The sequence below is a fragment of the Carcharhinus amblyrhynchos genome, chromosome 9 (assembly GCF_965287045.1).
Source record: "Carcharhinus amblyrhynchos chromosome 9, sCarAmb.v2.hapA, whole genome shotgun sequence".
Classification (NCBI taxonomy): domain Eukaryota; kingdom Metazoa; phylum Chordata; class Chondrichthyes; order Carcharhiniformes; family Carcharhinidae; genus Carcharhinus; species Carcharhinus amblyrhynchos.
The window spans coordinates 92,238,273-92,264,959 of NC_137332.1; the positions used below are offsets into that span (position 1 = coordinate 92,238,273).

The following is a 26,687-nucleotide window of genomic DNA, read 5'->3' on the forward strand; positions in this document are numbered from 1 at the left end:
TGGCCCCAGATGGAAATAGCGAGAGTGGTGAATTTCTGCCGATTGTACCTGTTAGAGACGGCTCTTCAAATTACACTCGGTTTTTGGGAATTATAGCACCAGCTGTCTGGAGCTGTAACATCCCGGGTAAGGAAAGCGGACCTGGACATTCCGGGAGGGGAAAATGGACTGCGACATCTTGGGAGAGGTGAACGGGTCAGGACAAAACTGTAGAATAATCAAAAGGCTGAATTAATCTCAGAAATTAGAGTTGAGGGAAACTAAACTTCCACAACAGTGACCCCTGGACAGAAAAGGGCTGTAAAGTATAAAACCATGGGGCACCTACCCACATAATGAGCCCCAGCATACTCCCTGAATCACTAAGTCACTCTCTCAGGAGTAGAGACACTCTCCGATCACTGGATCAATCTTCCCTCTCCTGTATCTCTCCTCATAGGATCATAGAAACCCTACTGTGCTGAAAAAGGCCATTTGGCCCATCGAGTCTGCACCAACCACAATCCCACCTAGGCCCTACCCCCATATTCCTACATATTTACCTGCTATTCCATCTAACCTACGCACCTCAGGACACTAAGGAGCAATTTTACCACAGCCAATCAACCTAACCTGCACATCTTTGGACTGTGGAGGAAACTGAACGCCCAGAGGAAACCCACACAGACACGAGGAGGATGTGCAAACTCCACACAGACAGTGACCCAAGCTGGAAATCGAACCCAGGTCCCTGGAGCTGTGAAGCAGCAGTGTTAACCACTGTGCTACTGTGCCACCCTGTGTCACTCTCTCCTGTAAATATGCTGATCCCACCACTGCACATCATCACTGCCTTGGATGCTTCTTCTGATCTGCTGTTAAACATATCCAAGGCTACACATCTCGCACTGGTGTCAGTTTGAAAGCCTTCGAGGATGAAGAATGTTATTCCCACACTAGAAATTTCTGTCAAACATTTACCGGGGAACTGAGACAGCAGCTGCAATAAGTGAGGTTTTATTCAGATGGGACAATGACAAGTTTAAATCCCACCTGATCTGCTGCTCAAAGTCGCCTCCGTTTCCCTGGTCAGTTTCCCAAACTTCAGGAAACTCCTGTTACTCCAGAAATATTGTGATTGGCTGTGAGAGACGTCAATCAGAGAGCCCACCCACTCTGCCCATTCTCTCCTCTTCCTCTTTCACAGCTGCTTCACTTCCTGTAGGGACTGAAAACCAAGTCAGGAGATGGTGAGTGAAGGAGCAGAATTTATAATAATTACATTGCATCATATCCACACTAATGTTCAGGCAGTCTGACTATCCTGTGGGGAATCAGGTGTGGAAATGCCCCTTATGCTGTGTGAGAAGATCCAGCTGAGAGACCTGTTTACTCGGTGCTTTGTGCTGAGCTGTTTGATTGGAGCTGTGTGTTGGATATTGAGTGTGTTTATTGGAAGCATTTCCCTTCTGATTTACAGGCTGAGTTTTGTTGATGGGTCATTGCTGAATATGAGAAGGTGAGGTGTAATTATCTGGGAGGGGCAGAGACACATTTAATGAAATGTCTTTTAATGCCTTCTTTAAATATTTTACCTGAAGGCCTCAGTCTTTTGCAAAAGCTTGGGCTTGGATTTGATTGTTTTGCCCAGTGTTATGTCTGAGAGCTGAATTTGGGATGTGCAGTCTGAGTGAGTGCAATGTATCTAATTTCCCAGGATAAACCAGAACCCTTCAATCAGCTACACTGAAACAATACTTTCTTTAGCTTCTAGCACTTCCTGCCCAGTGTATTTTCTTCAAAAATTATTGGAAAATAAGGGGAGGAATCTCAAAGTTTCTATTGAATTAACATTTCTCCTGAATGTATTTGTATTAAACGCATACTTAAAAGGTAAAACTGATCATTGGCCATTGCTCAAGCTTATTGTAAATTGATAGCCTGTTTTGTACTGCACCTGACTGTCTTTTCTGTTACCCTCGCGATTCCTGGGAAGATGGGGTCTGGAGAGAAAAGAAAGTAGCCGTGTTGTCTGCTCCTGGTCACTATCCAGTGTTCCTGCTGGAAACAGAGGATGTGTGAGAGTCAAATGAGGAAAAAGAAATGACTTGTAACTGATCCGCACACAGGGGAATAGCAGTCCAGCGCTCACTGTGGAATAGTCTCTAACTGAGGAGTCAGCCCCTTCAGCAAAGGAGGAGAGGGAGTTGGAGGAAATCATGTTTCCTTTTCCTGTTTTACAGAAGGCTTGCACTGTACTACTCCAGAGAATACACAGAGATAGACAGCACAGATCCTTACCGTCATCCAAGGAACAACTGCACAACTGTGGGAAGACATCCAGTCCTTTCACAGCATTGCTCAATGCAGAGAAGGTTCGGCAGGAAACCATCATCTGGAAATCAGTCGGATCAGCGGAGTTTTGACAAATCATCAGATCTGAAGCTGATCAGTGGTGTGGAACATTCCATCAGAACCAACCTTTCTGAAGATTTGCGTGTGGGTGATCGATCAGGGTGAGGCTGGAAAGAAGTATGAGTGGCTCCAAGTGTGGTAAGAGTTTCAATCTATCTTCGCGCCTCATGAACCACTGATTCATTCCTACAGTTGAGAGGCTGAGGAGGGCTCACTATGCACCTAACATACAAGGTGTATCTATAACAAGCACTATTAACAAAGGGGCAGCCAGATGTCAGATGAAAAATTGAAGTGTGAGGTTTTTTATAAAGCTTTGAGACAACTTTGGGCCTCCTGATACACCAGCAAGTTGACATGGGGGAGAAACCTTTCACATGTAAGGTGTGTGATACAACTTTCAGCAATTCTTCCAATCTCCTGAGACACCAGAGGATTCACAGAGGAGTGAAGCCATTCACGTGTAAGGTGTGCAAGAGATCATTCTCACGGTCATCAAACTTCCTTGACCACCAACGGATTCACACAGGAGAGAAACCTTTCACGTGTGAGGTGTGTGAGAAATCATTCACACAGTCCTCAAGCCTCCGCACACACCAACGCATTCACACTGGGGAGAAACCATTCACATGTAAGGTGTGTGAGAAATCATTCTTACGATCATCAGACCTTCGTGTCCACCAACGTATTCACACTGGGGAGAAACTATTCATCTGTGAGGTATGTGACAAATCATTCACGCAGTCATCAAATCTCCGTGTCCACCAACGCATTCACACAGGATAGAAGATGTTCACATGAGGTGTGTGACAAATCATTCTTGCAATTTCAATTTGTGCACACCACCACATTCACAAAGGAGAGACCATTCAAATGTGATGTGTGTGGCGAAGCCTTCAAGCAGTTACCAAAGCTCTGCATTCCATCAGTGGATCCATATAGGGAAAAAACCTTTCATGTGCAAAATGTGTGACGCTCACACCAACATATTCACACTGAGGAGAAGACATACACTTGTGTGGTGTGCGACAAATCATTCTTGCAATCATCAGAGCTCCAAGTCCACCTTTGTATTCACATGTGAGGTAAGTGACAAAGCCTTCAAGCAATTATCAAGCCTCCTGTTCCATCAGAGAATCTACGCAGGTGAAACTATTCTTGTGTGAGGTAACAAGTCATTCTCACAGTCATCGAGCCTCTGCAGAAACCAATGCATTCGCACAAGGAAGAAACCATTCACATGTGAGGTGTGTGAGACATCATTCCCAGAGTCTCAAACCATCCACACACCACCATATTCACCCACAAGTAACACTTTAAGTGTTACCTGACCAAGACTTTACAAAGTTATCAAAGCTCCTGGTATCAGACAGTCCACACAGGGAGGAACCATAAGTATGAGGTGTGCAACAAAGCATTCTTACAGTCATCAAAACTCCTACTCCATCACAGGGTCTACACAATGCCACACAGTAACCATTCAAGTCTGAAGTTTGCAATAAAATTTCCTTGATGTTTTTTATTTGAGATTTTGGATTCTATATGAGACCTTCACACAGTTGTTGGACCTGCTGGAACTTCAGGGAACTCACACATGAACTGGAATCATAGAATCCCGACAGTATAGAAGGAAACCATTCAGCCCATCAAGACTGCACCAACAACAATCCCACCCAGGCTCTATCCTCTGACCCCACCTTGCTAATTTTCCTGATACTAGACAGCGATTTAATATGGTCAGTCAAACTAACTGCATATTTTTGTACGAAGCCAAGTTCTTCCAATCTGTCATTAGAGTGTGAATCTCTACACAAGCTCACTGCAGAGGACGTTCAGTGCTATTGGGACATAGAACAAGAAGCAGCTTTCACTCACATCCAACAATGAGTGATGACAATGCCAGTGCTGAAATACCGTGATGTCAATGATAAAGTCAACCTGCAGTGAGATACCAGTGAAACAGGATTTGAAGCAACCCTCATGCAGAAGGGACATCCAGTTGTGTTTGTACCCAGAGCATTAACACAAACTGAATAATGCTTTGCACAGATTGAGAAAGGGTGCCTGGATATTGTCTTTGCTTGTGAGCATTTCAACCAGTACCTGTTTGGGAGAGAGAAAGTGATGGTGGAGTCTGACCACAAGCCACATTAAAACATCTTTCTCAAATAATTTGTCTGCTCCAAAGCATTTGCAAAGAATGTTACTTCACTTGTATCGATATTATTTGTAAGTGAAGACCTGAATGCTTTAAAGATATGTTGGAGCAGAGTAAAATGATTTTTTTTTGTTCCTACATGATGATTTTCTTTAACAGATATGTGCAGTGTTCAGTGGTTTGATTAATTGGATTGTCAGTCGATTCTCTGAACCATGTAATTGTGTAAGCCTGTGAATGGACCTAGTAAGTTAATTATATGGAGAAGGTGTGTCCAAAATCCTGTAATTTAGGAGATTTTTAAATAATGTAAGTCAACCTGTTTAGATTTTTAACTAGTGTCATATCTGCATTGTTCTGAGGTAATGCAGGTAATTAAGATTTGCAACAACTGGTAAACTTGTGTATGTGGCACAACTTACAAAATATAGTGCATGTATTTTTTTATGAAAAAGAGGTATTTCAATAAATGCTTCTGTATGTTGTCATGTAAGTAATTGTTTGAGGGCAGTAGCCACTGTTTAAGTTGCCCCAGATAGGAATAACCTGAGTTTCCTCAAGCTTGGGAAACTGACTGGTGAAACAGAGGCGACTTTGAGCAGCAGATCAGGTGGAGATTTAAACTTGTCATTGTCCCATCTGAATAAAACCTCACTTATTGCAGCTGCTGTCTCAGTTCCCCTGGTAAATGTTTGTTTGACAGAGATTTCTAGTGTGGAAATAGTATTCTTCATTCTCAAAGGCTTTCAAATTAAACATCAGTGTGGGACATGTAGCCTCGGCTGTGTTTGGACGGCAGATCAGAAGACAAAGACCTACATCATCCAAGGCAGCAATGACATGTAGTGCTTGAACCAACAACTCTACAGGGGAGAGTGGCAGAGGAGAGAAGTGATAATTTTCTCCCAGCTCTTCTACTGCCTCTTTCTAGATAGTTTTGGTACAGTTGGAATTAGTTTTGAAGTGAAGGAATCTATTTTTACTAAAATAAATCAGTTGTCTTGATTGGATTAATAACAGATGGTCAAGAGACTAATAATCTCAACGATTATCAATGATTAATGATCATGACTTCTTCAACCATTTTTCAGAGTGGTGGGTGTCTGGAATGCGCTGCCAGAGGAGGTAGTCGAAGCAGGTACATTAGCAACATTTAAGAGGCATCTGGATGGGTACATGATTAGGGAGGGAATAGAAGGATACAGACCAAGTAAGGGCAGAAAGTTTTTTTTAGTTTAGTTTAGAGCATCATGATCAACACGGGCTTGGAGGGTCAAAGAGCCTGTTCCTGGGCTGTACAGTTCTTTGTTCTATTTTATATCCTGAGTTAGCAGATGTTAAGATTCATTGGAAGCTTTGGCTAAGTTGTATAAAAAGTGGAAAGCTGAGACAAGCTATTGAAGCTTTTGTCCTTTACTCATCAGGACAGTTTACAATAAATTACCAACAGTGAAGGGGAACAACAATTTATACTGCATGAGAAGAGAGCGCTCTTGGGTTCATAAGTTGGTAGATCAACCATTCTCTGCTTCATTCACCAGGGCAATGCCTTGACCAATTGAAAATGACCCACCCAGGTTTGAGTTTGATCAAATTTGGGAGTTTACTCTGTGCAATCTGCAGGATTTACTGATCAACCAGTCAGCTGTCCTGACGAGTGCAAGACAAAATGCCTTGATGGTATGACTCTTTTTAAACAATGTTCAATTTCTGTACTATCAGAAGACAAATGCATATAGGATTTTGGAATTGTGACCATCCAGCCCTTTGAATCTGCTCTGCCATTCAATAACATCACAACTTTCCCAAATGCCCTCCATTACTGGCGACTACCTTGTCCTTCAAAAATGTCTAGCACAGTCTCAAATAAATTCAGTGACCCAGCCACCGCTTTCTGGGCACAAGATGTTCACAGGCTAACAACCCTCTAGAAAAAAAATGTCCTCCTCTGTCTTAAAAGGGAGACCATTTATTTTTCAAGTGTGCCTCCTCGTTTTAGACTCCCCACAAGCGGAAAAGTCATCCTGTTATCCACCCTATCAAGTCCCCTCAGGATCTTTAATGTTTCAATAAGATCAGCTCTCATTCTTCTAAACTCCAATGGGTCCAATCTGTTCAACCTTTCTTCATAGTATAACCTCTTCATCCAAGAAGAAGTGTAGTGAATTTTCTCAAAATTGCTCTGAAAATAATCATATCTTTGTTTAAAGAGGGAGAACAAAAATATACACAATATTCCAGATATGGCCTCCCTAAGGACTACAGCTGCAGTCCTGCCACATTCAGTCATGAATGATAGTGGACAATTAAACAACTCACAGGAGGAGGAGACTCCACAAACATCCCCACTCTTAGTGATGGAGGAGCCCAGAACATCAGTACAAAAGGTAAGACTGAAACATTCACAGCAATCCAGAAATCTGAATGGATGATCCATCTTGGCCTCCCTCCAGTGGCTCACTCATCAGAAATGCCAGTCTCCAGCCAATTTAATTCACATGTTATCAATAAATGGTTGGAGGCATTGGATACTGCAAAGGCAATGTGTCCTGACAACATTCCGGCAATAGTTCTGTGCTCCAGAACTTGGTGCTTCTCTAGCAAAGCTCTTCCAGTACAGTTACAACAGTGGCATCTATCCTACAATGTTAAAAATTGCCCAGGTATGTCCTGTACACACAAAGCAGGACAAATCCAACCCGGTCAATTGCTGCCAAATCAGTCCACTCTTGATCATCATTAAAGTGATGGAAGGGGTCATAAACAGTGCTATCAAGCAGCACCTGCTTAGCAACAGCCGGTTTGAGTTTCGCCAGGGTCACTCAGTTCCTCCATTGCTATCCCAGGAATGGCTCCTCCCCCAGGTGCTTGTGCTGGTAGATCAGAAGCCTTTCTAACCAGAGTATCCAATCACCTTCTGGGTCAGAGTGAGAGTCAGTGAGTGATTTGTACCTGACGCTGTACTGAAACGATGCTGAGTTTATACAGGAGCTTCTATACATATTGTTGTCTTTTTTTGGTGATGTTTGCTGATCTGATCAAAGGTTAAACTGACTTTCTTGAAACAACTGGACTGATGGTGGGAGAAGTTAGAGACAGACACTGCTGAGACAGATAGTGCTTTAGAAGGACAGCTCCCCTGTGTGAGCACTGGAGGGTAAACAACACAGACAACTCAGTGTAAGGGAAGCAGGTGAACTGGCTCCAAGTCCATGTGTTTGGTGAGAGAGGAGGAGGAGGTGAAACAATCCTGGCACATTGGAAGAGTTTGTCTCTCGTGGGTTTCACTGATGTTCCAGGAGGTCCAACAACTATGTAGAGATTTTATTACAGAACTCACTCCCGTGTGAGTGCATTAATAGACGAGGAGATACACTGACTGTGTGAAAATCTTGTCACATACTGCACATCTGAATGTTTTATCCCTGGTGTGGAACTGTTGGTGTTCCAGGAGAAACAAAGACAAAAATGTTTATTGAAAACCTCAAGATTTGAAGGACAGTTCCAATGTGAACACTGGAGGGTAAACGACACAGACAACTCTGTGTAAGGAAAGCAAGTGAGCCAATTCCCAAGTCCATGTGGAGATATCGGTGTTTGGCAAGAGAGGAGTAAGTGAAATAATCCTGGCGCGCGTCACACTAGAAGGGTTTATCTCCCCTGTGCGTTCAACTCATAAGTAAATGGTGCTGACCTTTGTGAAAGTGTCAGTGTGTGTGCAGATGTGATGATTGCAAGAATGATATGTCACACACACGAATGGTTTCTCCCCTCTGTGTACATGTGGATGTGCATGGAGATTTGCTAACGTGAGAATGATTTGTCACACACCATGTAATTGAAGGGCTTCTCCTGTGCGAATCCTCTGATGCGTCAGATCAGCTGATTCTGTGAAAGACATCTCACAAATTTCTCACCTGAAGGTTTTCTCCCAGGTGTGAATCCTCTGATGTATCAGAAGTTTCGTAGATGTAATGAAAGCTTTATCACAGTCCTCACATTTGAAAGATTTCTCCCGTGTCGACTCTGTGTCAGGAGTTTGGCTGATTCGGTCAAAGACATCCCACAAACCTCACACCTGGAGGGTTTCTCTTTAGTGTGGATTCTCTGGTGTATCAGAAACTTTATAGATGTAACAAAAGCTTTATTATAAACCACATATTTGAAAGGTTTCTGTCCTGTGTGGATTCTCCGATGGACCAGGAGGCTTGATGACTGTGAAGGCTTTGTCATGTACCTCGCACGTGAACGATTTCTCACCTGTGAGTGCGTTGGTGTATGCGGAATGTCGATGATTGCAAGAATGATTTGTCACACACCTCACACGTAATAGTTTCTCCCCCATGTGAATACATAGGTGTATTTGGGTGTGTGATGACCAAGAAAAGGATTTGTTGCACAACTTACACCTGAATGGTTTCTCCCCAGTGTGAATGCATTGGTGATTCATCAAATGCTATAACTTTAGGAAGGTTCGGTCACACAACTCGCACTTGAATGATTTCTCTTCCACGTGGCTGTCCTTCTGTTAACAGTTCTACAAACAGATGCATCTTGTGTGTTAGGAGAACTTGTCAGCTTGTGGAATTCTGCTCACAAACCTCATATTTCAGCCTCTCACCTGCAGGAAAGAGTTAGTGGTTCATGAAGCTCGAGGAATATTTGAAGCTTTCGCCACACTTGGGAGTCCATTCACACTTCACTGCCCAACCTTCTCTGTGTTGGGCAATGCATCTTTTCCTGGTGGTCTGGTGGTTAAAATTCCAAGGATTTGATTCCCAATCAGAATGGCATTTTGGGGTGGCATGATGCCACATTGGTTAAAGTTTATTTATTAGTCACAAGTAAGGCTTAAATTAAGACTGCAATGAAGTTACTGTGAAATTCCCCTAGTTGCCACAATCGGGCACCTGTTTGATTCAATGCACCTAACCAGGATGTCTTTCAGACTGTGGAAGGAAACTGGAGCACCCAGAGAAAACCATGAAGACACAGGAGAATGTGCAAACTCCATACAGATGGTGAACCAAGCCAGGAATCGAATCCAGGTCCCTGGCACTGTGAAGCAGCAGTGCTAACCATTGTGCTATTGTGCTGCCCCAGTACTGCTGTCTCACAGCGCCAGGGATCCGGTTCGATTCCTGACTTGGGTGACTGTGAGGACTTTGCACTTTCTCCCTGTGTCTGCCTGGGTTTCTTCATGGTATTCCAGTTTCCTCCAGAAATGTGTGGGTTAGGTTGATTGGCTATGCTAAATTGCGTCTGAGTGTCAGGAGGGTTAGCAGGGTAAAAATGTGGGGTGACAGGGATAGGGCCTGGGCGGGATTGTTGTCCGTGCAGGCTTGATGGGCTGAATGGCCTCCTTCTGCACTGAAGGAATTTTGTGATTCTGTGAAGGGACTGGATGTCTTCCCCCAATCGTTCCTTGGGTTATAGTCAGGGTCTATCCTCCTTGTATTCTCTGATATATTACAATGCAATTCTTCCGTAAACCAAAAAAAAGTAAACATGATTTCTTGTAATCCTGTCTCCTCTTTTGCCGAAGGAGCTGACTCCTCAGTGACAGACTGATTATCCTGTGGGGAATCAGGTGTGGAAATGTCCCTTATGCTGTGTGAGAAGATCCAGCTGAGAGACCTGTTTACTTGGTGCTTTGTGCTGACTCCACAGTGAGTCCCAGTCTGCTATTCCCCCGTGGGAGGTGGGAGGTGGGGGGGGGGGGGGGGGGTGTCAGATACAAGTCCTTTTTCCTCACTTGAATATCACAATCCTTTGTTTCCAGCAGGGACACTGGATAGTGACCAGGAGCAGACAATGTGGCTATTTCTTTCCTCTGCTCAGACCCCATCTTCCCAGGCACCGTGATGGCAATGGAAAAGACAGTTGGGTGGAGTGTAAAATGGGATATCAGTTCACTATGAGCTCCTGTGCTAGTGAAATGTTAATTTATTGGAGATTTTGAAAGTTCTCACTTTGTTTTTTTAAAATTATTTGAAGAAAACACACTGGGCAGGAAGTGCTAGAAGCGAAGGAAAAGATTGCTTCAGTGTGGCTGATTAAAGGGTTTATTCTGGGAAATTAGATACACTGCACTCACTCAGACTGCACATCCCAAATTCAGCTATCAGTCACAACACTGGGCAAAACTATCAAATCCAAGCCCAAGCTTTTGCAAAAGACCGAGGCCTTCAGGTAAAATCTTTAAAGAAGGCATTAAAAGACATTTCAATAAATGTGTCTCTGCCCCTCCCAGATAATTACACCTCACCTTCTCATATTCAGTAATGACCCATCAACAAAACTCAGCCTGTAAATCAGAAGGGAAATGCTTCCAATAAACACACTCAATATCCAACACACAGCTCCAATCAAACAGCTCAGCACAAAGCACCGAGTAAACAGGTCTCTCAGCTGGATCTTCTCACACAGCATAAGGGGCATTTCCACACCTGATTCCCCACAGGATAGTCAGACTGCCTGAACATTAGTGTGGATATGATGCAATGTAATTATTATAAATTCTACTCCTTCACTCACCATCTCCTGACTTGGTTTTCAGTCCCTACAGGAAGTGAAGCAGCTGTGAAAGAGGAAGAGGAGAGAATGGGCAGAGTGGGTGGGCTCTCTGATTGACGTCTCTCACAGCCAATCAAAATATTTCTGGAGTAACAGGAGTTTCCTGAAGTTTGGGAAACTGACCAGGGAAACGGAAGTGACTTTGAGCAGCAGATCAGGTGGGGATTTAAACTTGTCATTGTCCCATCTGAATAAAACCTCACTTATTGCAGTTGCTGTCTCAGTTCCCCCGGTAAATGTTTGACAGAGATTTCTAGTGTGGGAATAACATTCTTCATCCTCGGAAGCTTTCAAACTGACAACATCAGTGTGGGATGTGTAGCCTTGGATGTGTTTGACAGCAGATCTGAATAGGAAAACTCACAGCATCCAAGGCAGTGGTGATGTGCATAGGTGGGATCAGCACATTCACAGTGTAAAGAGAGATACAGGAGGAATGGTCATAGATAATGGGCCACATGGGAGAAAGTCATGTGGAAGAGGGTCATGTGGTTGGAAAAGTCACAGTGTAGAGGAAGGCATAGTGGAGAGACCACAAAGGCCTTGACAATAGTCCAGTACTAGTACTTAAGGAGTTGTGCTTTAAAACTTGCCGTGCCCCTTGCCAAGCTGGTCTAGTACAGTTATACCACTGGCATTTACATGAGCAATTTTGCATATTGCTGGGTATGTACTATCCACAAAAGGGAAGACAAATCCAACCTGGTCAATTACCATCCATCAGTCTATTCGCGATCCTCAGCAAAGTGATGAAAGGGGTTATCAACAACGTGATCAGCAACCTGCTCAATGACCCATTTATTTCAACTTTCTATTTCCCACCTGACAACCAGTTTTCAATCCATGCTAACACACTTTCTCCTCTGTCTCTGTGTTATTTATTGAAATCTCTGTCTCTCTGCATTCTTTATTACAATCCCGTCTGTCTCTGTGTTCTTTATTGAAATCTCCTCTGTCTCCCTCCACTCTTCATTGAGATCTTGCCTCTCTCTGCACACTCTTTGTTGTAATCCCGTCTGTCTCTCTGTGCTCTTTCTTGATGTTGCATCCCTCTGTGCTGTTTATTCAGACTCATCTTTCTCTCCATGCTCTTTATTGAAGTCTTGCTTCCTACTCCTGTGCTGTCAAGTGCGAAGTGTATAACAAATCACTCACGCAGTCATCAAGACTCCTTCACCGTCACAGGATTCACACAAGGGACAAATCATTCAAGTGCGAGATGTGTGGCAAATCATTCTCGCAGTCATAGAATCTCATGAGGCATCAGAAGATTCACACAGGAGAAATCACAACATTGTGAAGTGCACAAGAAATCGTTTGTTAGGTCATCAGGCTTCCTGCTCCATCAGAGGAGTCACACAGTGGATCAGCCCTTCACAGTTTCTGTCAAGGCTCACTCCTTCTTCAAAAGGCAGGCTTGTCCAACTGGTGGGCCAGATTTTGGCCTACGGAGTCACTCTATGTAGGCTGCGGAGAGTCTCTGGCCATATGAGGGGGTGGTGTGTGCATGTGCATGGTGGGTTTTGTGCACATACGTGGGGGGCATATGTACATATTTTAGCAGGTGAAAACACTGAAAGGGTGGTGTATGTATGTGAGGGAAGTGTGTCTGTTTCGGTCTGTATAAAAGAGAGAGAGGTATGTGAGGGAGGTGAGTGTGTTTGTGTGAATGAGAGGGAGAGAGAGGTGGTATGTGTGTTTCTATGTAAGAGAGAAAGGGAGGCGTATACGTCTTTAACAGAGAGGGCGGGAGCGTGTGAAGAAAACAGAGAGACGTGTGTGTGGAAAACAGAGATGTGTGTGTGTGAGAGACATGCGTGTAAAGTGAGAGCGGGAGAGAAAGGGATGAGTGTGAAGGGTGAGAGGGACGGTGTCCAAGACTGGAGCTGAGCAGTCATGTTTATTGATTATCCATTTCCAAAAGTATCAATTTGTTGTCTTAACCTCTTCTTTCTCAGCCAGTTGCTTCTCTTTATACATCAGCTATTTTAAAAGTTCATGTCAACTTTATGTGAAACTTTATCTTTCCAAAACTTGCGTCAGCCCCATGAAAAAAAATTGAAATATGGTTCTTGTGTAATGGGTTGGACATGGGGGAGTGTTTAAATCAGATTGATGTTGACAGAAGCATTGTGGTGAATGGAGGGTTAAAGAGCAGAGAGTTAGGAATTGCAAGGTACTGTCCAACTCACCTGAGGGAAGACTACCTTCCAGAAGCAGAACTGATTCGTCCATGGACCCATGTGACCACTGGATCTCTCTGTAACAATTAGTCAGTTTATATGATGGAAACAAATTCCTTTCCGTACACTAATTGGGAACCAGACTAAAGCACAGTGATTTTTAAAAAACTTCTATTTGTAGTATTCTGAGAGAGTTTCCCCTGATATATATACGTGTGTGTGTGTGTGTGTGTGTGTGTGTGTGTGTGTGTGTGAGAGAGAGAGTAAAGTGAGCCAGCTCTCAGGAGTGGATATGGGATAAAATTTGACTTTGCTTTAGTAGGTCATGTGATGTGAATTATAGACTGATTCTCTTCCAGAAACGGGTGTTTGACTAATACCATGGATAATGTTTGTTCTCTCCTGATTGGGAGGACTACTATCCTGAGTATGGAGATGTAGTGAGGTGAATTCTTGCTAGGAAGATTGAGTAAAATGAAACTTAGCATTGGATAAAAAGAAATTTTGATGGGGATTTAACTGCACTGAGGACTTCTGATATGCTAATCAGCTTCACAGCAGGAGGAACGTATATTTACATAGAACACTACAGCACAAACAGGCCCTTCGGCCCACAAGTTGTGCCGATCATATCCATACCTACCAGGCCATAGAACTATCTATAACTCCCAATCCCATTAAATACCATGTACTCATCCAGAAGTCTTTTAAAAGACCTCAGTGAGTTCGCCTCTACCACCATCGACAGCAGCCGATTCCACTCACTCACCACCCTCTGAGTGAAAAACTTACCCCTGACATCTCCATTTACTTAAGCAAATGGAGAGCAGCAGTCTAGAGATAGAGGTCATAGTCACACACAGTTGCAAACAAAGCTCTCTCTGTTTGTGTTAGACCCCACAGGTTCTACTCTGAACTAGAAGAAACATTTTCCAAAAGAAAGATTCTGTGTGGTAATTACTGCTGGATTTGGCTCATAGTGTTAAAACCTATGGAGTGTTGTTTTGGGGAAGGTGAATTCCTGGGGTTCACTAAATATAGATTTGGATGGGAGTAATTCAAATATATTGTCTCGGTGACCATTATAATAGTTAATTGTAAATATTGTTCTGTACAGTTGCCTTTGTGTGTTTTACAGTTTAAATATTTTATAACTTGAATATTTACAAGACTGAACATTTCCTCACTGGTTTCATCTCTTCCCTCACATTATATCAAACTGCAAAAAAAAGTTAAGAACTGGCGTTCCAATTTTCCCTTCTTGAATTTGGGACACCCTCACATTTAACTCTTCAGACCTCAACATAATAGCAGTATATGTTTACTCTTCCAAAATTCAACTAAAATTCTAGGAAAGATCCTCAGTCATTTCCAACTGTTTTATTACTTTGGTTGATTCATATTAGAACATAGAACACTACAGCACAAACAGGCCCTTCGGCCCACGAGTTGCGCCGATCACATCAACACCTACCAACCTACAGACCTATCTATAACCCTCAATCTCATTAAACCCCATATACTCATCCAGAAGTCTTTTAAAAGACCCCAGCAAGTTCGCCTCCACCACCACTGACGGCAGCCGATTCCATTCACTCACCACCCTCTGAGTGAAAAACTTACCCCTAACATCACTTCTGAACTTCCCTCCTTGCACCTTAAATCTGTGTCCTCTCGTAGCAACCATTTCAACCCGGGGAAATAGCCTCTGAGAGTCCACCCTATCTATTCCTCTCAACATTTTGTAAACTTCTATCAGGTCGCCTCTCAACCTTCGTCTCTCCAGGGAAAAGAGTCCCAGCTCCCTCAACCTAACTTCATAAGGCATGCCTCCCAGTCCAGGCAACATCCTTGTAAATCTCCTCTGTACCCTCTCAATAGCTTCTACATCTTTCCTATAGTGAGGCGACCAGAACTGCGCACAATACTCTAAATGAGGCCTGACAAGGGTCTTATAAAGTTGCAGCATTACCTCCCGACTCCTAAACTCAATCCCTCGATTAATGAAGGCCAGTACACCATACGCCTTCTTGACCACCTCCTCCACCTGCGAGGCTGATTTAAGAGTCCTGTGGACCCGGACCCCTAGATCCTTCTGCTCTTCAACACTACTCAGACTTCTGCCCTTAATAGTGTACTCATTCATCCCGTTGGTTCTGCCAAAATGGACGACTACACATTTATCCGCGTTGAAGTCCATCTGCCACTTCTCCGCCCAGTCCTGCATCCTATCTATGTCCTGCTGCAACTTTTGCCATCCTTCCAGACCATCCACAACACCACCGACCTTAGTGTCATCAGCGAACTTACTTACCCATCCCTCCACTTCCTCATCCAGGTCATTTATGAAAATGACAAACAACAAGGGTCCCAGAACAGATCCTTGAGGCACTCCGCTGGTGACTGACCTCCATTCAGAAAAAGCCCCATCCACAACCACTCTCTGCCTTCTGCAGGCAAGCCAATTCTGGATCCACAAGGCCAAAGGCCCTTGGATCCCATGCCCTCTCACCTTCTCAAGAAGTCTTGCATGGGGGACCTTATCAAACGCCTTGCTGAAGTCCATGTACACTACGTCCACGGCACTTCCTTCGTCAATGTGTTCAGTCACATTATCGAAGAACTCAACTAGGCTTGTAAGGCACGACCTGCCCTTGACAAATCCATGCTGACTATTCCTGATCATGTCAAACCTCTCCAAATGTTCGTAAATCTTGTCCCTCAGAAGCCTCTCCATCAGCTTGCCAACTACTGAGGTCAGACTCACCGGTCGGTAATTTCCCGGGCTATCTCTGTTCCCTTTCTTGAAAATAGGAACTACATCCGCAATCCTCCAATCCTCCGGAACCTCTCCCGTCTCCATTGACGACGCAAAGATCATCGCCAGGGGCTCTGCAATCTCTTCCCTCGCCTCCCACAGTATCCTGGGGTACATCCCATTTGGTCCAGGCGACTTATCTACCTTGATAGAATTCAAAAGTTCCAACACATCCTCCTCCTTAATATTCACGTACTCAATCTTTTCCATCTGCTGCAAATCCATAACAAAATCTCCCAGATCAGCTTCCACTGTGAATACTGAGGCGAAGTACTCGTTAAGCACCTCTGCCATTTCTTCTGGTTCCACACAAACCTTTCCCCCCTCACCTTTTATAGGTCCTATCCCTTCTCTTCTTATCCTTTTACCTTTCACATATTTATAGAAGGCCTTGGGATTCTCCTTAATCTTACCCGCCAAGGTCTTCTCATGACCCCTTCTGGCTCTCCTAATTTCCCTTTTAAGTTCCTTCCTACAGTCCTTATACTCCTCAAGATCTTTAACCTCTCCTAATTCCCTGAACCTCTTATACACCTTCCCTTTCCTCCTGACTAGGTTCAACACAGCCTTTGTGCACCACGGTTCCCGCGACCTACCAAAACCCCCTTGTCTCATCGGAACGTTGTCATTCAGAGCTCCAGACACACATTCCTTGAATATCTGCCACCTTCCTTCGGTACTTTTCCCTAAGAATATTTTCTGGTAAGCGAAATTGTCTGATGTTTTATCTTTTATAATTCACAACAAATTTATATTTTGAAGCTTACTTCAATTTACCTGATTTGTTAGCCTGTTGTATTCCTATACACTGAAACACTAAGGAGCCTGTACACAATATATCGGTCAGTGTCACTGTGGGCTAGTATATTTTCTCCATTAATGAGTTTAGAATTTCCATTTCACAGCAAGTAGAACATTTCCCAAAGAAAGAAAGACTTGCATTTTCACAAACTCCAAGCATTTAAAAGCACCAGGCATGCCACAAAATGGCATGCAACTTGTAGTAATGTCGAAAGCGTGTCAGCCAATGAGTGCACTGCAACCTCCCATGTGATATTATATTGATTGTGGGGATCTATATTGACCAGCACATTAGGGTTAACTCCCCTGTTCTTCGATCACATAGTGTCATGGGATCTTTTCAGCTGTGAGGGCAGACAGGGCCTTGGTTTAACTTATCTGAAAGATGGTACCTCTGACAGCAGAGCACTCCCTCAGTACTGCAATGAAGTGCCAACCTCAGTGCTCAAGTCTCTGGACTGTGACTGGAACCTACAACTTTCTGACACAGAGAGGAGAGTGCTAATTAACATGGCTAACAACATTTAATATTTCTGTTGTATTAGATTCAGTTTCTAAGGGGTTATGTCCCAAGGCTGTGTACAGAATGCTTTTCCCCCTGGAAACTGGCAGTTTGAAAGTTTGATTTGATTTAAAGTGGTAACTACTTAGACAACACTGACACTTGCTGCTCTTTGTGTCTGGGTTCTAGAAACAGTGAACGGTGGCAAAATCCCTGGTGTCACAAGAAGTGAAACTGATGGAGAAAAGAGGGTAGACTCTGGGAGTGAGAAACAACCTACAGCCTTGGTACTGGGGAAGGATTTTAGTAGGCAAGAAGGCTTATGGCATGCTTGCCTTCATCAGCCAGGGCATTGAGTTCAAAAATTGGCAAGTCATATTGCAGCTTTATAGAATCTTAGTTAGGCCGCACTTGAAATCTAGTGTTCAATTCTGGTCGCCACACTACCAGAAGGATGTGGAGGTTTTGGAGCGGGTACAGGAAAGATTTACCAGGATGTAGACTAGTATGGAGGGCATTAGCTATGAAGAAAGTTTAGAAAACCTCGGTTTGTTCTCACTGGAACGACAGGGGCTGAGAGGCAACCGGATAGAAGTCTACAAGATTGTGAGGGGCGTGGACAGAGTGGATCATCAGAAGCTGGTCATCTGCCAGAATTTTACCGCCTCGCCTGCCCCAGAATCTCCATTGGCCTCGGTCGGGATTTAGCAAGGTCATAAAATCCAGGCGAGTCAGGAACCTCCACTGCTCGATATCCCCAGCTCCAATAAGGACAAATAAGGACAAATAAGAACATAACATAAGTAGTAGGAGCAGGAGTAGGCCACCTAGCCTGCCCCGCCACTCAATAAGATCATGGCTGATCTGAAGTGGCTCAGTTCCACTTTCCTGCTTTCTCCCCATAACCCTTAATTCCCTTGCCTACCAAAAACCTATCTACCCATGACTTAAATATATTTAGTGAGGTAGCCTCCACCACTTCAATGGACAGAGAATTCCAGAGATTCACCACCCTTTGAGTGAAGAAGTTCCTCATCAACTCTGTTCTAAACTGCCCCCCCCCCCCTTATCTTGAGGCTGTGCCCTCTAGTCCTGCTGTCCTTTCTGAGTGGGAAGAATCTATCTAAATGGAGAACTGCCCCTGCTGCCTGGCTGGAAAGAGGTGACTGACTATGACAAAAGCTTTCCTACAGCAACCACAAAGCTAGTGGAGCAGCTGGGTAGATCCCTGCATCAGATGGCCCAAACCATTTTGGTGGTTGTATAAGAGATGAATTGCCTTTGGGCTGGGAAGAAGCATTTGTTGTTGGAATCCATTAGAATGATCACCATAAGCATACAACATAAGTCGAAGATCCTTGGGCTCCGTGGAGAAGAGAATAGGAGTGCATGTTGAAAGACTATCTAGTTGTAGCACAAGATGCCTTAACTGCAGGAAGCAAATTTATCAAGTAAAGTAACAGAGATTGGAACTGGCCCAACGTGAATAAAGGCAGTTTGAAAGTTTGATTTGATTTAAAGTGGTAACTACTTAGACAACACTGACACTTGCTGCTCTTCTACATAATGTTTCAAATTATGTCTGGGAGGGTGATTCTAATTCCCAGACCAGCTTGTTCTCAAGATCTTCATCTAGTACTAAGTATGACCCTGACATTCTCAAGGCAAAGATTTCAACAACAAAATCTAGGGTGAATAAACTGTCTCAAATGATGCATGCCAAAGAAGCAAATCCATGTGTTCCCCAACCAGAAACCATGGATGAACAGGGATATCCACTGCTTGCTGAGGTCCAGGTCTGAGGCGTTCAAGTCAGCCAACACTGAACTATACAAGAAAGTCAGATACAATCTAAGGAGATCCATCAAAGATGCCAAAAGACAGTGCCAGACCAAGTTAGAGTCCCAGGTTAGCCACACTGACCCCGCTGACTATGACAAGGTCTGCAAGACATAACAGGCTACAAGATGAAGGCATGTAAAATCGCCAGCTCCAACGTGTCCCTCCCTGATGAGCTCATTGCATTCTACGTCCATTTTGAGCAAGAGGTCAACAAGAGCATGCCCTCACCCTGGAAGAATCTGTATATGGGGTCACTAGTGCAGATGTCAGGACAGCTTTCTCAAAAGGTCAACCTACAGAAAGCGGCTGGTCTGGATGGGGTACCCGGATGAGCACTCAGATCCTGCACGGATCAGCTGGCACGGGATTCACAGACATCTTCAACCTCTCTTTTCAACAATCTGAGAGCCCTATATGCTTCAAGAAGACAACCATCATCCCGGTACCTAAGAAAAACCAAGCAGCGTGCCTTAATGACTATCAGTCAGTGGCTCTGACAGCCATCATTATGAAGTGCTTCAAGGGCTAGTCATGGCAAGAATCAATTCCAACCTCCTGGACTACCTGGATCCACTACAGTTTGCCTACTGTCGCAACAAGTCCATAACAGACACTATCTCCCTGGCCCTGCACTCAACCTTGGAACACCTGGATAACAAGGACACCTATGTCAGACTCCTATTTATTGATTACAGTTCAGCCTGCAACACCATTATTCCCACGAAACTCATCTCCAAAATCCACAGCCTGGGTCTCAACACCACCTTCTGTGACTGATCCTGAACTTCCTAACTCACAGACCACAATCAGTAAAGACAGGCATCAACAACACCTCCACAATCATCCTCAATACCGATGCTGTCAACCCCCTCCCTCCACTATACTCCTTATATACCTATGACTGTGTGACCAAATTCCCCTTCAATTCGACTTTCAACTTTGTTGATGGCATCACTGTAGCGGGTCGGATCTCAAACAATGATGAGACAAAGTACAGGAATGAGACAGAGAATCTGATGAATTGGTGCATCAACAATAATCTCTCCTTCCATGCCAACGAAATTAAGGATATCATCATCAACTTCTGGAAACGTAAAGGAGAATATGCCCCTGTCTACATCAACTGGGATGAAGTAGAAAGGGTCGAAAACTTCAAGCTTTTAGGTGCCCAGATCACCAACAACCTGTCTTTGTCCAGTCGCTGTAATGTTCTATGGTCCCTCCCATGCTGACACTAGAATTAAGAAAGCCCACCAATGCCTCTACTTCCTCAGAAGACTAAGGAAATTTGGCATGTCAGCTATGACTCTCACCAACTTTTACAGATGCAACATAGAAAACATTCTTTCTGGTTGTATCACAGCTTGGTATGGCTCCTGCTCTGCCCAAGACCGCAAACGGTTGTGAGTGTAGCCCAATCCATCATGCAAACCAGCCTCCCATTCATTGACTCTGTCTACACTTTCCACTGCCTCGGCAAAGCAGCCAGTGTAATTAAGAACCCCACGCACTCCGGACATTCTCGCCTCTACCTTCTTCCTTTGGGAAAAAGATACAAAAGTCTGAGGTTATGTACCAACCGACTCAAAAACAACTTCTTCCTTGCTGCTGTCAGACTTTTGAATGGACTTACCTTGCATCAAGTTGATCTTTCTCTACATCCTAGATATGACTGTAATACTATATTCTGCACCCTCTCATTTCCTTCTCAATGAACAGTATTTTTTTGTATAGCGTGCAAGAAACAATACTTTTCACTGTTATGTTAATAGATGTCACAATAATAAATCAAATCAAATCGACTTCAGTACAAAGAACAAGGATTTGAAACTCTTAAAGCAATTGATCTAAAATTGTCAGGCATTCAGAGGATACAAACTTGATGAGCGCAGGTGATTTCATTTTATAAAAATGAAAAGCATCAAAAGAGCTGTTAGCTCAGGAGAGAAGGGAAAAACAGATCTCATACAGAGTTTATTCAGATTGAAGGATGGTTTCCGAATTGAGGCAGGATTTCACTCTAATCTGTGAGTCAGTCATGCATCATTAAGTACAAACCAACCTGTAAGCTGCAAGTTCTCAGAGGTTGGGTGCCAGACAGACATTTCAACAGATTTTGTTTCCAGCAATAATACTAAACTGGCTAAGAAGGTGAGACTTAGCCTGAAATATGAAGACTCAAAATGAAGGTTGCAAATACCAAGATTGAACTGGCTAAGCTTACAAGTGAAACATGGCAGGAGCATTAGATGCAGAATGAGACAGGCTGATATTGATGAAGGAGAAAAAACTGTTGAAGGAACTGCTGTTTATAATAGACACACAGGTAGAATATCTGAAGATGGAAATAAAGCAACTGTCAGAAGATCTTTAGGCTGCAAAGGAGGCACAAAGCAAATCACTGATAGAAAGAATAAAGATGCATAGCAGGAGAAACAACTCGTTAAGGGAGTTTGAAGAAGCAACATAATTAGCTTCTACATTGCACTCACAGCCACAAAGTACAAACCAGCATTCTTTCATTGTCATCTGGAAACAGCAAAGGGTCACTGACGTCCAACCGTGGACCTCTTGCTGTATCTAGCCCAGAATCTTCAAGTTCTGTTAGTTTTACTGACCTGTATTAATGATCACCCAGATTGGATAGTAGACTTACAGATTCCAGGCAGAAACTAGATACCTTGAAGGACCCTTCAGGCAGTAGGCCAACAGGCTCCATAACGAACATTCACAAAAACAGGATGGTCAGTTTTTGGAATGGCTCCTCTTACATAGATATTCATGGAACCTCAAGCAAGATTCACACACGGAGATGTTTGTCTGGGACTCCCAAGTCTCTGACTTCATTGTCACCTAGATCTTCCTTGTCCTCCTTATCACTGCCCAGATCTACTACAATAATGTAATAGGCCCTCATTTTTTGGTTCCTTCAAGGGAGCCGCTACAGACTTTGAAGATACAGGAATGCTTGCTAATATTGCTAACGTCGGTTTACATATTGAAGATGATCAGATTTCTTCAAGATCTACGCCACCAGGTAAGGTTTTTTTGTCCTGTTTAAACTTGAAATCTGGAAATGGATCAGCATCTGGACTTTCTAGCAACTCATCAAAAGCACTGAGTGAAGAATTGGGAGTTTCTACTAAAACCAGCAGAAGATGCCAGCACTCAAACAGACATGGCTGGACCAGCAATCCATCACAAAATTATCTGTGTTTCTGTGGCCATAATAGACAAGTCAGTGGCAAGGTGGCAGTGGTGTATATGAAGCTCTCAAAAGATCTTGTGAAATAGAAGATGTATTTTTTTGAGGATGATGATGAAATTGAAGCACCAGGAGCTTCCTGACTCCAGATTGTAATCAAGTATAATAATAAAAGCAAAAGATTTGCGATATTAGTCAGTTGAGCAATCTAGCAGCATTTTCCTTACTACAGAACCATACACTTCATATCCATGTGGCTGTGCTGCCATGCTCTGAAAATGCGAGTCTGTTTCTCACCAAAGCATCAACAACTGCTGAAAGCCTGACATTCAATGAAGTCTTTTGGATTGCTTTTTCTTTTTCTGCTTTGTGTCAGAAGACTCTCTGAGTTGATGTTTGTTCAGTAGATAACTCTTATTGAGAAGAATGTTTGGGTAATGCTCACATCAGCTTGGCAAATGTGAACAGATCTGGAAAGTGGTCAACACACTGGTACAACCTGCTTAATCTTCATTATCTATAGGAGCAAAGCATGAAGCACGGTACGCAAAGTGAAGATGTTCTTCAATCAGAAAGTAAACTCTCCACAACAGAATAAAAGATTCTGTGTCTGCACTCCCAGAACAAACAATTGCAGAAATGCAAGCAGTATAGAGAGACTAGGAAAAAAAACAAAAAATGTGTTGACCCTGGGAGAAGAAAAGCCAGGTGTGCCAGAAGAGGAAAGTGAACACAATAAAAATGCAGAGGCCAAGAAGGGGAAGAACAAGAATACAATGATGGAATACAGTAGAAAAATGAATAAAAAAATGCTGAGAATGCCAATGAACAGCCTGAGGATCAGTCAGTGCTCACAGCAATAGTTCCAAAGGTTGCTAAAGAGAACAACACAGAGGAGACTGTGGCAGCCAACTCTGCTTTGCATCCAAAAGATAGAAGACCCACGCTGCGCAACAGAGCCCATTTGTGAGAAGCAGTGCCATTATTTGTTCAAAGACCTTCTCTTCAGGCGCACAGAATCCCTATGTGTGTAGGCTAAATCAAAGTGATAGTGACAGCTCAACCTTATCCAAGAGCCCGCCCCCCCTTTTTTTTCAGAATGTCATGGAACAGTGCAGTTTACAATGAAAATGTCTTTAAGTAGAAGGGAGGGATCAGAGTCTGATGTGAACTTCTTTGGATTTGGACTGGGATCTGCAGACATCGAGAAGCAGCTAACACAGGTCACTCAGGAACTGGACATTGTGAAGGACCTGAAACAACAAATTGATAAGGCCAAAACCAGGGGAGAAACAGAACTGCCTCAATGAATGCAAGAGGTTGAGAGATTTCAGACCCTTCTGAAGCTAGTTGAAAAACAGACAAAGAACAATAGAAACAGGAGAACAAAGTTCAAAGACTTATGAAGAAGACATTTAAAGAGGTGCATAAGTTATGAGAACAGAGTCACAAAGAGCCTCTAGAGACACAATCATTCTGAGAGAAGGTGGCTTTTTTCACACTAGGAATGGGAGCTATCCTCCTATTACTGCTGATGATGTATCATTGGCATAAAATATCTGAATTCCAGGCAGAACTCGTTCCTGCTCGTGCTTTTTTAAAAATAGGGTTTAACTGATGGTTTTGCGTATTGTGATGGATAAGATATATTTTGTAAATTTTAGAAAACTTCTGAAGTCACTGCATTGTTTGTATATATACAGACTTGCAAGTTAATTATATATTGAAGTCTTGGAGAGAAAACGCAGCATAGATTGATATTAAATTAATTTGTACAGTTTATATTTCAAACATTTTTGTAAAAAAAAGACATTGAGAACAAAATGAATTGAAAATACTTTCAAAAGGAAATGTTGTTTTCAGCTTATTGTACAGTAATTAGTTTTTTAAATATTAAGCTGCAATGGAGAGTTGAAGCACCAAGTAAAATGATAGCAAGGATAGCATCAGGGTGGTAGTAAGGGATGATATAGGAACCAAAGAGCAGAAAGTGGAATCGTTGTGGGTGGAGATTAGGAACAGCAAAGGGAGGAAGACGCTGGTGGGTGTCATCTATAGGCCCCCGAATAATGATCTGGAGGTGGGGCAGGCTGTTAACGCGCAAATAAATGCGGCGTGCAGGAATGGAACGGGGATAATTATGGGGGATTTCAATCTACATATTGATTGATCGACCCATGTTGGACACGGCGGGCTTGAGGAGGAGTTCTTGGAATGCTGCCGGGATAGTTTCCTCGAACAGTGTGTGTTGGAGCCGACGAGGGAGCGAGCTATCTTGGATCTGGTGTTATGTAATGAGGCGGGTAGAATTAGGGACCTTGTGGTGAAGGATCCTCTTGGGAAGAGTGATCATTGTTTGGTGGAGTTTCTGATGCAGATGGAAGAGGAGAAAGTGGGTTCCCGGACATGTGTCCTTTGTTTGAACAGAGGGGAGTACGGTAGGATGAGAGAGGAATTGGCGAATGTTGATTGGGGGAGCGCGTTGGAAGGTAGGTCTGCTGAGGAACAGTGGAGGATCTTTAAGGAGATCTTTCTTGGTGCTCAGCAGAAATTTATTCCGATGGTTAAAAAGGATCATAGGAGGAGAGATAATCAGCCGTGGATAACGAAGGAGGTGAAGGAAAGTGTTGAATTAAAAGCGGATGCGTTTAGAGTAGCTAAGAGTAGTGGGCAAGAAGAGGATTGGGAGACGTTTAAATGTCAACAAAGAATGACAAAGAAGCTGATAAAGAAGGGTAGGATAAACTATGAAGCTGGGCTAGCACTTAATATAAAAAAGGATAGCAAGAGTTTTTATAAATACATAAAAAGGAAGAGGCTGACTAGGGTGAACGTTGGACCCTTAGAGGATGAGAGGGGGGGCTTAGTGGTAGGGGATGGGGAAATGGCTGAGGCCTTGAATAACTTTTTTGTTTCGGTCTTCACGGAGGAGGACGTGAATAATTTGCCGGGTGTTAACGATGGAAAGATGGTAGGAGTGGAGGGCCTGAATGACATTATTGTTACTAGAGAGGCGGTGCTCGACAGACTGGAGGGAACTGATTGTGGACAAGTCCCCAGGACCGGATGGAATGCACCCAAGGGTTCTGAAAGAAATGGCGGAGGTGATAGTGGATGCCTTGGTGATTATTTTCCAAACGTCGCTGGATTCCGGGGAAGTGCCGGAAGATTGGAAAACGGCTAACATTACGCCGTTGTTTAAGAAGGGTAGCAGGCAAAAGGCGAAGAATTATAGGCCGGTTAGTTTAACGTCTGTTGTAGGAAAAATGTTAGAATCCGTGATCCAGGAGAAAATTGCAAGGCATCTTCAGGAGAATTGTTTGGTACAGCAGACACAGCACAGTTTCGTTAAGGGGAAGTCGTGTCTGACGAATTTATTGGAGTTCTATGAGGATGTGTCTAGGGCGGTGGATAGAGGAGAACCAGTGGATGTGGTGTTTCTTGATTTTCAGAAGACGTTTGACAAGGTGCCTCACAAGAGGTTATTACAGAAGGTCAGGGGGCATGGAGTTGGGGGTAGGGTGTTAGTGTGGATAGAGGATTGGCTGTCAAATAGGAGGCAGAGAGTGGGGGTCAATGGGTGCTATTCGGATTGGCGGTTGGTGACTAGTGGAGTGCCCCAGGGGTCGGTGCTGGGGCCTCAGCTATTTACCATTTATATAGATGATCTGGAGGAGGGAACCGAGTGTATGGTGTCAAAATTTGCTGATGACACCAAGATTGGTGGAATGGCAAATTGTGTGGAGAGTCTGCAGAAGGATCTAGATAGGCTGAGCGAATGGGCCAGGAACTGGCAAATGGAATTTAATGTTGGCAAGTGTGAGGTTGTCCACTTTGGTAGGAATAATGGTAGGAAGGACTATTACTTACGTGTCGAAAAACTGCAGCATGCGACGGTGCAGAGGGACCTTGGGGTCTTTGTGCATGAGTCGCAAAAACCCAGCCTGCAGGTGGTCAGGAAGGCAAATGGGATGCTGGCCTTCATAGCAAGGGGGATTGAATATAAAAGTAGGGAGGTCTTGCTGCAGCTGTATAGGGCACTGGTGAGGCCGCAGCTGGAGTACTGTGTGCAATTTTGGTCGCTGCACTTACGCAAGGATATTTTGGCCTTGGAGGGAGTGCAGAGGAGGTTTACTAGGCTGATTCCGGAGTTGACGGGGTTGAACTATGAGGAGAGGCTGAATAAACTAGGCTTGTACTCGTTAGAG

General features: G+C 43.6%; 1 protein-coding gene and 3 pseudogenes across 1 annotated transcript in view; 3 read left to right on the top strand and 1 right to left on the bottom strand.

Annotated features, from left to right (window-relative positions):
* The window catches only part of LOC145348018 (uncharacterized), a 649,120-nt gene extending 637,947 nt beyond the window's left edge, over positions 1-11,173 (bottom strand). Inside the window, exon 1 of the mRNA XM_080196126.1 lies at positions 10,821-11,173. The gene's annotated coding sequence lies outside the window, so the exon portion shown is untranslated. The remainder of the gene's footprint in view (positions 1-10,820) is intronic.
* Positions 11,174-17,939: 6,766 nt separating this feature from the next.
* Positions 17,940-22,180, top strand: LOC145348617 (protein KIBRA-like; annotated as a pseudogene).
* Positions 22,181-22,452: 272 nt separating this feature from the next.
* On the top strand, positions 22,453-23,293 carry LOC145348618 (protein KIBRA pseudogene; annotated as a pseudogene).
* On the top strand, positions 23,277-23,959 carry LOC145348619 (protein KIBRA pseudogene; annotated as a pseudogene).
* The last annotated feature ends 2,728 nt before the right edge of the window (positions 23,960-26,687 follow it).